Source organism: Theropithecus gelada, chromosome 6 (assembly GCF_003255815.1).
Source record: "Theropithecus gelada isolate Dixy chromosome 6, Tgel_1.0, whole genome shotgun sequence".
Lineage (NCBI taxonomy): Eukaryota > Metazoa > Chordata > Mammalia > Primates > Cercopithecidae > Theropithecus > Theropithecus gelada.
Genome location: NC_037673.1, coordinates 177,205,118 through 177,215,442, shown reverse-complemented (window position 1 = coordinate 177,215,442; position 10,325 = coordinate 177,205,118). Strand labels below are relative to the sequence as shown.

The 10,325-nt window shown below is 41.8% G+C and overlaps 1 non-coding gene across 1 annotated transcript; it reads right to left on the bottom strand.

The window, feature by feature from the left end:
- Positions 1 to 9,822: 9,822 nt before the first annotated feature.
- Positions 9,823 to 9,926, bottom strand: LOC112627197. The gene has a single exon (XR_003120058.1). It is a non-coding gene; the product is annotated as a U6 spliceosomal RNA (small nuclear RNA).
- Positions 9,927 to 10,325: the final 399 nt, after the last annotated feature.

The following is a 10,325-nucleotide window of genomic DNA, read 5'->3' as shown; positions in this document are numbered from 1 at the left end:
TTTCTACTTATGGCTAGCCAATTTTCCCAGCGCCATTTATTAAATAGGGAATCCTTTCCCCATTTCTTGTTTCTCTCAGGTTTGTCAAAGATCAGATGGCTGTAGATGTGTGGTATTATTTCTGAGGACTCTGTTCTGTTCATTTGTGTATCTTTTGTAATTTTTTATTTGTGGTTACTCTGGGATTTATATAAAAATCTTAAACTTTTAAACTGATGCCAACTTAACTTTTGTGGCAAACGAATACTCTAGACTTTTCCTCTCTCATAATTGATAATCTTGTTGCTTCAGTTTAGATCTTTCTATACTGTGTGTCCCTTAACAACTTATAGTTATCACTGATCATTTTGATGTTTTATACTGGAGATCTGAAAGATTATATACCTCCATTTCAGTAATATAGTATTCTGAATTTGATTATTAATTTATGTCTACCAGTGAGGATTATACCTTCATATGTTTTCATGTCAGTAGTTGTTGTCCTTTCACTTCCAGGTAAAGCACTTTATTTTTATTTTTTATTTTTGAGACGGAGTCTCCCTCTGTTGCCCAGGCTGGAGTGTGGTGGCGGATCTCAGCTCACTACAAGCTCCGCCTCCCGGGTTCACGCCATTCTCCTGCCTCAGCCTCCCGAGTAACTGGGACTACAGGCGTCCACCACCTCGCCCAGCTAATTTTTTGTATTTTTAGTAGAGATGGGGTTTCACCGTGTTAGTCAGGATGGTCTCGACCTCGTGATCTGCCCGCCTTGCCCTCCCAAAGTGCTGGGATTACAGGCGTGAGCCACCGCACCAGGCCGATGAAGCACTTTCTTAAATGTTTCTTGTAAGGCCAGTCTTGTGGTGATGAATTCTCTCTGCTTTTGCTTGTCTGGGAAATACTTTATTTCTGAGGTATATCTCTGCTGGGTCTGTTATTCTTAGCTAACATTTTTCTTTTAGCACTTGGAATAAATCATCCCTTTCCCTCCCATTCTGCAATATTTCTGCTAAGAAATGCGCTGACAGTCTATTGTAGCTTTCCTTATGTGTAATTTGTTACTTTTCTCTTGCTGATTTTAGAACTCTCTCTTTGTTGTTGATTTCTGACAGTTTGAATATAATATACCTCAAAGATGACCCATTTAGATTGAATCTATAAAGGGTCCTTTAAGATTTATGGATCTAGTCGTTCATATCTCTTCCAAGGCTTGGGCAGATTTCAGCTATTATTTTGTTAAATAAGCTTTCTATGCCTTTCACCATCTTTTCTTCCTCTAGAACTCTCATAATGCAAAAGTTTCTTTGCTTAATAGTCATTTAAGTCCTGTAGGCTTTCTTTGTTCTTTTTCGTTTTTTTCCTCTTTCATTCCTCTGACTAGGTTACTTCAAAAGACCTGTCTTTGAGTTTATAAATTCTTTCTTCTGTCTGATATAGCCTGTTGTGAAGCTCTTAATTGCATTTTTTTGGTCATTGAATTCTTCAGTTCCAAGATTTCTGTTTGGTTCTTTATGATTTCTATCTCTGTTGAATTTACTATTCAGGTCATAGCTTATTTTTTCATTTTGTTGTCTGTCTGTATTCTGTTGCTTCTCACTGCATTTCTTAAGATCATTATTTTGAATTCCTTTTCAGGCAATTCATAACTTTCCATTTCTTTGGGGTCAGTTACTGGAGAATTATTGTCCTCTTTCATTGACTTCATGTTTCCTTTTTCATGTTTCTTGTGTCGCTGCATTAATACCTGTGGATCTGGTGCAATGGTCGCCTCCTCTGATATTGTAGAGTGGCTTTTGCAGGGAAAGTTTCGCCTGCAGATATGTCTTAGAGTGTCATTTGGGTAGGGTTCATGGGCTTTGGTTTTGAATGGACACAGTAGTCTCTCTGCAGTTTTTCAGCTGTAGTGGTCTAGGCTGCAGAAGTTTGTGCAGCTGGCCTGCCAGATCTGAATGGGGATCACCTGGGAGTTGTGTGCCTCACCAGTAAGTGCAGGGGCCAAGCTGCCTGTGATTGGAACCCCTTGGAAGCAACACCTGGCTGGTGAGTGTGCTGGTGGTATACTCCTGTTATGCAAAAATTAGTTCTCTTGATGGTGTTCTGTAACTCTTGTAGTCTTTCTTCATTTTTATGCTTTTTCTTCTTGCTCTTCTGACTGGATAATTTTAAAAATTTCTGTCTTTAAGCTCATCAGTTTTTTATTTGCCCTGATTGAGCCTGCTGTTGAAGTTTTCTGTTGACTTTTTTTTAGTTCAATCATTGTATTCTTAATCTCTAGGATTTATATTTGGTTTCTTAAAAATTGTTTCTATTCATTCACAGGAATTAACCTTCACTGTTTAGTTTAGCCTGTGATTCTGGATGGGCCAACTGGTAGTGACCACAGGCAGGCAGAGCTTGCTGTTGAGTTCTCTGTCTGGGTGGGCTGACGCTTTTTCTCTGAGGTCAAGTGGGGCTGCTGGCTGGGCTCTACTGTCCAGCGAGACCACTGGCTGGGCTCTGCAATTATGTGGAACTGCTGACTGGGCACTGCAGTTACTACTAATGAGGCCAGGTCACAGCATATATTCCCTGGCCAAGCAGTTTTGCTATTTGAGTTCTGCAGTTGGACTGGACTGCAGGATGGACCCAAAAGCGAGGCAGAATGTTTCTCAGGATGAACTAGACTAGAGGCTGTGCTCAGTAAAAATGGATGATACGGGCTTGCTCTCCAGCTTTGGGGTGAACTCTGGGGCTGGTTCAGACTGCTGTGTAGTCTCCTGTGTTGCGCAGGTCCAGCCCCTGTGCTCTGCAAAAATGTGTGGTGCAGGTATCTCCCTGCTTGGGCAGAGCCTTGGGTGGGCTTTGTAGCTGAGTCAAGTGTCTGTTTGGCCTCTCATGTCAAGTATATGTGGCCCTTGTGCTTTGCCTAAACGCACTGTGGTGGGAATTTTCATGCCCGAGTATGGCCTTGGCATGGGCTGTGAGGCTGGTCATGGAGGCTGGCCATCTAGGTACTCAAGCCAGTTTGAACAACTTCTGGGAGAAACTAGCTGAGGTTTGTGGGTGGATCCTGCCATTGGCTGGCACTTCTGACTGGGCACCACCACTGGCAGGAACACAGAGCTATCCCAGCAATCCATGTTATCATCACTGTGACCTCTGCTTCACTTCTTTGTTTCCACCTGACCAAAGATAGTCTAGTCTTGCCTATACTTCCAATGTTCCCCATGAGGAAGGGCCACAGTGGTAGGCTTCCTGGGAAGCATTTTAGAATGCTAGGGAAGCTGGATGTCCACCTCTGGCCTTCTTCTCACTGTAGAAATTACGCATCAAAATGAATCTTCTCTCTGTGGTGCTGTGTGGACTTGGGGGAGGGGAAGGAGCAAAGTGGTCAAAGCGAGACCATACCTCTTACCCTTCTAATGTGGTTTTTATTTGGCCCTATGGTCCACATGGGTGTCTCAGGCTCGCTCCCAAGTTTTGGAGTTTCACAGAGGTGTTCTTGTCTGTGGATGGTTTCTAGTTGAACTTTCTGTTGGGGAGGAAGTGAAGCATGGAACTTCCTGTTCTGCTGTCTTGCTGATATCGCCCTCTGGCCTAACTTCTGATTTGGGACCTATGACACAGCTCCCTACCCACTACCCTAAGGGGAAAACTCAGAGGAAGGCCCCAGGAGGCAGGGTCCTTAGAGCCTCCAATAGCTCGTTTCTATAGAGATTTGACCCTGGCACTATCCTGGGTCTCAGTAACAGACACCAGGACCTGTGTTCCTGTCTATAGCTGCTTTGATTTGTTTTATTCACCTTTTTGTAATGAAAAGCAACATGGTGGTTGGAATTTTTGAGGGGAGAGGTTCATTATATTGGCACTCATTGATTCCATTTTGACTACCATTATTATGTAGTATTAACTTTTTCACTTACTGTTTCTTGTTCATAATATTTGTCCTTATTTACTTTGGGAGGTATAGTGAATGACATCCTTCAGTTATGATTAAAGATAATTGTTCTAATATTGGAAGTGAGGGATTTTTTAAAAGCCTTGTTTCATTACTATTTGATGTGTGCTAACTAGTTGAATCTCTGAAACTGTTTCACATTTCCTGATTTCAACTGCTAATATAATGAACTGAGACTCAGATGAATCATGTTTTTCATATGGAACCACAAAAAAGCCTGCATAGCCAAGACAATCGTAAGCAAAATGAACAAAGCTGGAGGCATCACGCTACCTGACTTCAAACTATACTACAAGGCTACAGTAACAAAAACAGCATGGTACTGGTACCAACACAGATGTATAGACCAATGGAACAGAACAGAGGCCTCAGAAATAACACTACACATCTACAACCACTTGACTTTTGACAAACCTGACCCAAACAAGCAATGGGGAAAGGATTCCCTATTTAATAAATGGTGCTGGAAAAACTGGCTAGCCATATGTAGAAATCTGAAACTGGGTCCCTTCCTTACACTTTATACAAAAATTAATTCAAGATGGATTAAAGACTTAAATTTTAGACCTAAAACCATAAAAATCCTAGAAGAAAACCTAGGCAATATCATTCAGGACATAAGCATGGGCAAAGACTTGATGACTAAAACACCAAAAGCAATGGCAACAAAAGCCAAAATTGAGAAATGGGATCTAATTAAACAAAAGAGCTTCTGCACAGCAAAAGAAACCACCATCAGAGTGAACAGGCAACCTACAGAATGGTAGAAAATTTTTGCAATTTAGTCATCAGACAAAGGACTAATATCCAGAATCTACAAAGAACTTAAACAAATTTACAAGAAGAAAACAAGCAACCCCATCAAAAAGTGGGCAAAGGATATGAACAGACACTTCTGAAAAGAAGACATTTATGCAGCCAATAGACACATGAAAAAAATGCTTATCATAACTGATCATCAGAGAAATGCAAATTTTGTTTTTTGTTGCCATTGCTTTTGGTGTTTTAGAGATAAAGTCTTTGCCCTTGCCTACATCCTGAATGGTATTGCCCAGGTTTTCTTCTGGGATTTTTATGGTCCTAGGTCTTACGTTTAAGTCTTTGATCCATCTTGAGTTAATTTTTGTATAAGGTGTAAGGAAGGGGTCCAGTTTCACTCTTCTGCGTATGGCTAGCCAGTTTTCCCAAGACCATTTATTAAACAGGGAATATTTTTTCCATTGCTTGTTTGTGTCAGGTTTGTCAAAGATCAGTTGGTTTTATATGTGTGATGTTATCTCCCAGGCCTCTCTGTTCTCTGTTCCATTGGCCTAAGTATCTGCTTTGGTAACAGTACCATGCTGCTTTTGTTACTGTAGCCTTGTAGTATAGTTTGAAGTCAGGTAGCATGATGCCTCCAGCTTTGTTCTTCTTGCCCAGGATTGTCTTGGCTATGTAGGCTCTTTTTTGGTTCCATATGAAGTTTAAAGTAGTTTTTTCCAATTCTGTGAAGAAAGTCAGTGGTAGCTTGATGGGGATAGCATTGAATCTATAAATTACTTTGGACAGTGTGGCCATTTTCACGATATTGATTCTTGCTATCCATGAGCATGGAATGTTTTTCCATTTGTTTCCTCTCTTGAATTTTATTGAAGGCCTTTTCTGCATCTATTTAGATTATCATGTGGTTTTTGTCATTTGTTCTCTTTATGTGTTGATTGCATTTATTGATTTGCATATATTGAACCAGGCTTGCATTCCAGAGATGAAGCCCACCTGATCGTGGTGGATAAGCTTTTTGACGTGCTGCTGGATTCTGTTTGCCAGTTTTTGTTGAGGATTTTCGCATAGATGTTCATCAGGCATATTGACCTGAAATTTTCCTTTTTTATTGTGTCTCTGCCTTGTTTTGGAATCAGGATGATGCTGGCCTCATACAATGAGTTAGGGAGGATTCCCTCTTTTTCTGTTGTTTGGAATAGTTTCAGAAGGAATGGTACCAGTTCCTCTTTGTACCTCTGGTAGAATTGGTCTGTGAATCTGTCTGGTCCTGGGCTTTTTTGTTGTTGTTGGTAGGCTATTAATTACTGCCTCAACTTCAGAACTTGTTATTGGTCTATTGAGGGATTCGATTTCTTCCTGGTTTAGTGTTGGGAGAGTGTGTATGTCCAGAAATTTGTCCATTTCTTCTAGATTTTCTAGTTTATTTGCATAGAGGTGTTTATAGTATTCTTGGATGGTAGTTTGTATTTCTGTGGGATCAGTGGTGATATCCCCTTTATTATTTTTTATTGTGTCTATTTGATTTTTCTCTCTTTTCTTCTATATTAGTCTAGCTAGTGGTCTATCTATTTTGTTAATCTTTTCACAAAAGATTAACTCCTGGATTCATTGATTTTTTGAAGGGTTTTTCATGTCTCTATCTCCTTCAGTTCTGCTCTGATATTAATTATTTCTTATCTGCTGCTAGCTTTTGAATTTGTTTGCTCTTGCTCCTCTAGTTCTTTTAATTGTGAGTTAGAGTGTCAATTTTACATCTCTTCCACTTTCTGATGTGGGCATTTAGTGCTATAAATTTTTCTCTTAACACTGCTTTGGCTGTGTCCCCGAGATTCTGGTTTGTTGTGTCTTTGTTCTCATTGGTTTCAAATAACTTTGTTATTTCCGCCTTGATTTTGTTATTTACCCAGTAGTCATTCATGAGTAGCCTGTTCAGTTTCCATGTAATTGTGTGGTTTTGAGTGAGTTTCTTAATCCTGAGTTCTAATTTGACTGCAGTATGGTCTGAGAGACTGTTATGATTTCCATTCTTTTGCATTTGTGGAGGAGTGTTTTACTTCCAATTATGTGGCCAATTTTAGAGTAAGTACTATGTGGTGCTAGGAAGAATGTGTATTCTGTTGATTTTGGGTGAAGAGTTCTATAGATGTCTATTAGGTCTGTTTGGTCCAGAGCTGAGTTCAAGTCGTGAATATCCGTGTTAATTTTCTGTCTCGTTGATCTATCTAATATTGACAGTAGGGTGTTACAGTCTCCCACTATTATTATGTGGGAGTCTTTAAGTCTCTTTGTAGGTCTCTAAGAACTTGTTTTATGAATCTGAGTGCTCCTGTATTTGGTGCATGTATATTTAGGATAGTTAGCTCTTCTTATTGCATTGATCCCTTTACCGTTATGTAATGCCCTCCCTTGTCTTCGTTGCTTTAAAGTCTGTTTTATCAGAGACTAGGATTGCAACCCCCTGCTCTTTTTGCTTTCTATTTGCTTGGTAAATATTCCTCTATCCCTCTATTTTGAGCCTATATGTGTCTTTGCATGTGAGCTGGGTCTCCTGAATACAGCACACTGATGGGTCTTGACTCTATCCAGTTTGCCAGTCTGTGTCTTTTAATTGGGGCAGTTAGCCCATTTACATTTAAGGTTAATATTGTTATGTGTAAATTTGATCCTGTCATCATGACGCTAGCTGGTTATTTTGCACATTCTTGATGCAGTTTCTTCACAGTGTCGTTGGTCTTTATATTCTGGTGTGTTTTTGCAGTGGCTGGTACCAGTTTTTCCTTTCCATATTTAGTGCTTCCTTCAGGAGCTCTTGTAGGGCAGGATTGGTGGTGACAAAATCCCTCAGCATTTACATGTCTGTAAAGGACTATATTTCTTCTTCACTTATGAAGGTTAGTTTGGCTGGATATGAAATTCTGGGTTGAAATTTTTTTTAAGAATGTTGAATATTGGCCCCCACTCTCTTCTGGCTTGTAGGGTTTCTGCAGAGAGATCCACTGTTAGTCTGATGGGCTTCCCTTTGTAGGTAACCTGACCCTTCTCTCTGGCTGCCCTTAATATTTTTTCCTTCATTTCAACCTTGGTGAATCTGACAATTATGTGTCTTGGGGTTGTTCTTCTCGAGGAGTATCTTAGTGATTTTTTCTGTATTTCCTGAATTTGAATGTTGGCCTGTCTTGCAAGGTTGGGGAGGTTCTCCTGAATAATATTCTGAAGTGTGTTTTCCAACTTGGTTCCATTTTCCCTGTCACTTTCAGGGACCCTGATCAAGCATAGGTTTGGTCTTTTCACATAGTCCCCTATTTCTTGGAGGCGTTGTTTGTTCCTTTTCATTCTTTTTCTCTAATCTTGTTTTAATGCCTTATTTCAGTAAGTTGTTCTTCAGTCTCTGATATCCTTTCTTCCTCTTGATCTATTCGGCTATTGATGCTTGTGTATGCTTCACGAAGTTCTCGTGCTGTGATTTTCAGCTCCATCAGGTCATTTATGTTCTTCTTTAAACTGATTATTCTAGTTAGCAGTTCCTATAAGCTTTTGTCAATGTTCTTAGCTTCATTGCATTGGGTTAAAACATGCTCCTTTACCTCAGAGGAATTTGTTATTACCCATCTTCTGACGCCTACTTCTGTCAATTCATCAATTCTGTCAACCTCATTTTCTGTCCAATTTTGTGCCCTTGCTGGAGAGGAGTTACGGTCATTTGGGGAAGAAACATTCTGGTTTTTGAAATTTCCAGCAATTTTGAGCTGGTTTTTCCTCAGCTTTGTGGATTTACCTACCTTTGATCTTTGAGGCTGATGACCTTTGGATGGGGTTTTTGTTGGGGGGACCTTTTGTTGATGTTGATGTTTCTGCTTTCTCTTTGTTAGATTTTCTTCTAACAGTCAGGCCTCTTTTCTGCGTGTGCTGCAGTTTGCTGGAGGTTCACTCCAGAACCTATTTGCCTGGGTATCACCAGTGGAGGCTGCAGAACAGCAAAGACTGCTGCCTGCTCCTTCCTCTGGAAGCTTCATCTTAGAGGGCCACTGGCCTGAGGCCAACCAGAGCTCCCCTGTATGAGATGTCCGTCAACCCCCGTTGGGAGGTCTCTCCCCGTCAGGTGGCACAGGGGTCAGGGACCCACTTGAGGAGGCAGTCTGTCCCTTAGCAGAGCTCGAGCACTGTGCTGGAAGAACCCTCCCTGTCAGCATCTGCTGCTGTCTGCAGAGCCAGCAGGCAGGAACGTTTACGTCCACTGAAACTGCGCCCACAGCCACCCCTTCCCCCAGGTGCTCTGTCCAAGGGAGATGGGAGTTTTGTCTCTAAGCCCCTGACTGGGACCGCTACCTTTCTTTCAGAGATGCCCTGCCCAGTGAGGAGGAATCGAGAGACACAGTCTGGTCACAGCCTCTTTGCCGTACTGTGTTGAGTTCCGCCCAGTCCGAACTTCCAGGCCTCCTTAGCACTGTCAGGGGAACACCGCCTACTCAAGCCTCAGTAATGACAGATGCCCCTCCCCACACCAAGCTCCATCATCCCAGGTCAGCTCCAGACTGCTGTGCTGGCAGCGAGAATTTCAAGCCAGTGGTTCTTAGCTTGCTGGGATCTGTGGGAGTGGGACCTGTTGTGTGTGCCCACTTGGCTCCCTGGCTTCAGCCCCTCTTCCAGGGGGTGAACAGTTCTGTCTCACTGTGGTTCCAGGCGCCACTGGGGTACAAAAAAAAAAAAAAAGCCTGCAGCTAGCTCAGTGTCTGCCCAAACAGCCACCCAGTTTTGTGCTTGAAACCCAGGGCCCTGGTGGTGTAGGCACATGAGGGACTCTCCTGTTCTGTGGATTGCAAAAATTGTGGGAAAAGCATAGTGTCTGGGCCAGACAGCACAGTCCCTCACAGCTTCCCTTGGCTGGCGGAGGGAGGCCCGGAGGGAGGTCCCCCACTCCTTGCACTTCCTGGGTGAGGCAATGCCCCACCTTGCTTCTGCTTGCACTCCATGGGCCGCACTCACCGTCTAACCAGTCCTCATGACATGAACAGGGTACCTCAGTTGGAAATGTAGATATAACCTGCCTTCTGCATTGGTCTCGCTGGGAGCTGCAAGCCGGAGCTGTTCCTATTCAGACATCTTGCCAGATCCTTCCAGTGTTTTTCTTTATCATAAAATTAAATTTAACTATGGAACACTTCATGGATGTGCACGTCCTCCTTGTGCAGGGGCCACACTAATCTCTGTATCATTCCAATTTTAGTAAACGTGCTGCCAAAGCAAGCACTACTTGGAATAATTGCTGTGAGATTTCATGATTTTGTGTGTATAAAATAGCTTATTCTTTTTTGTTTCTGAGTGGCACTTTATTTGCATGGATATGTCATAATTTGTTCATCAACTGGTGAGCTTTGTGTTGTTTTCAAATTTTGGCTGTTACAAATAAAGCTGCTATGAACATTCACATATTTCCTTTTCTCTTGGAAAAATAATTAGAAGGCCATGCTGGATCATGTGGTTAGTGACTGTTTAACTTTTAAGGAAACTACTGAACTGTTTTCCAAAGTGACTACGTTATTTGACATTCCCATGAGCAGTGCATGAGAGTTTCCCTCCTTTCACATCCTCACCAGCGCTTGCTATGGTCAGTCTTTGTAATTTTAGCCACTCTAATAGATGGTAATGG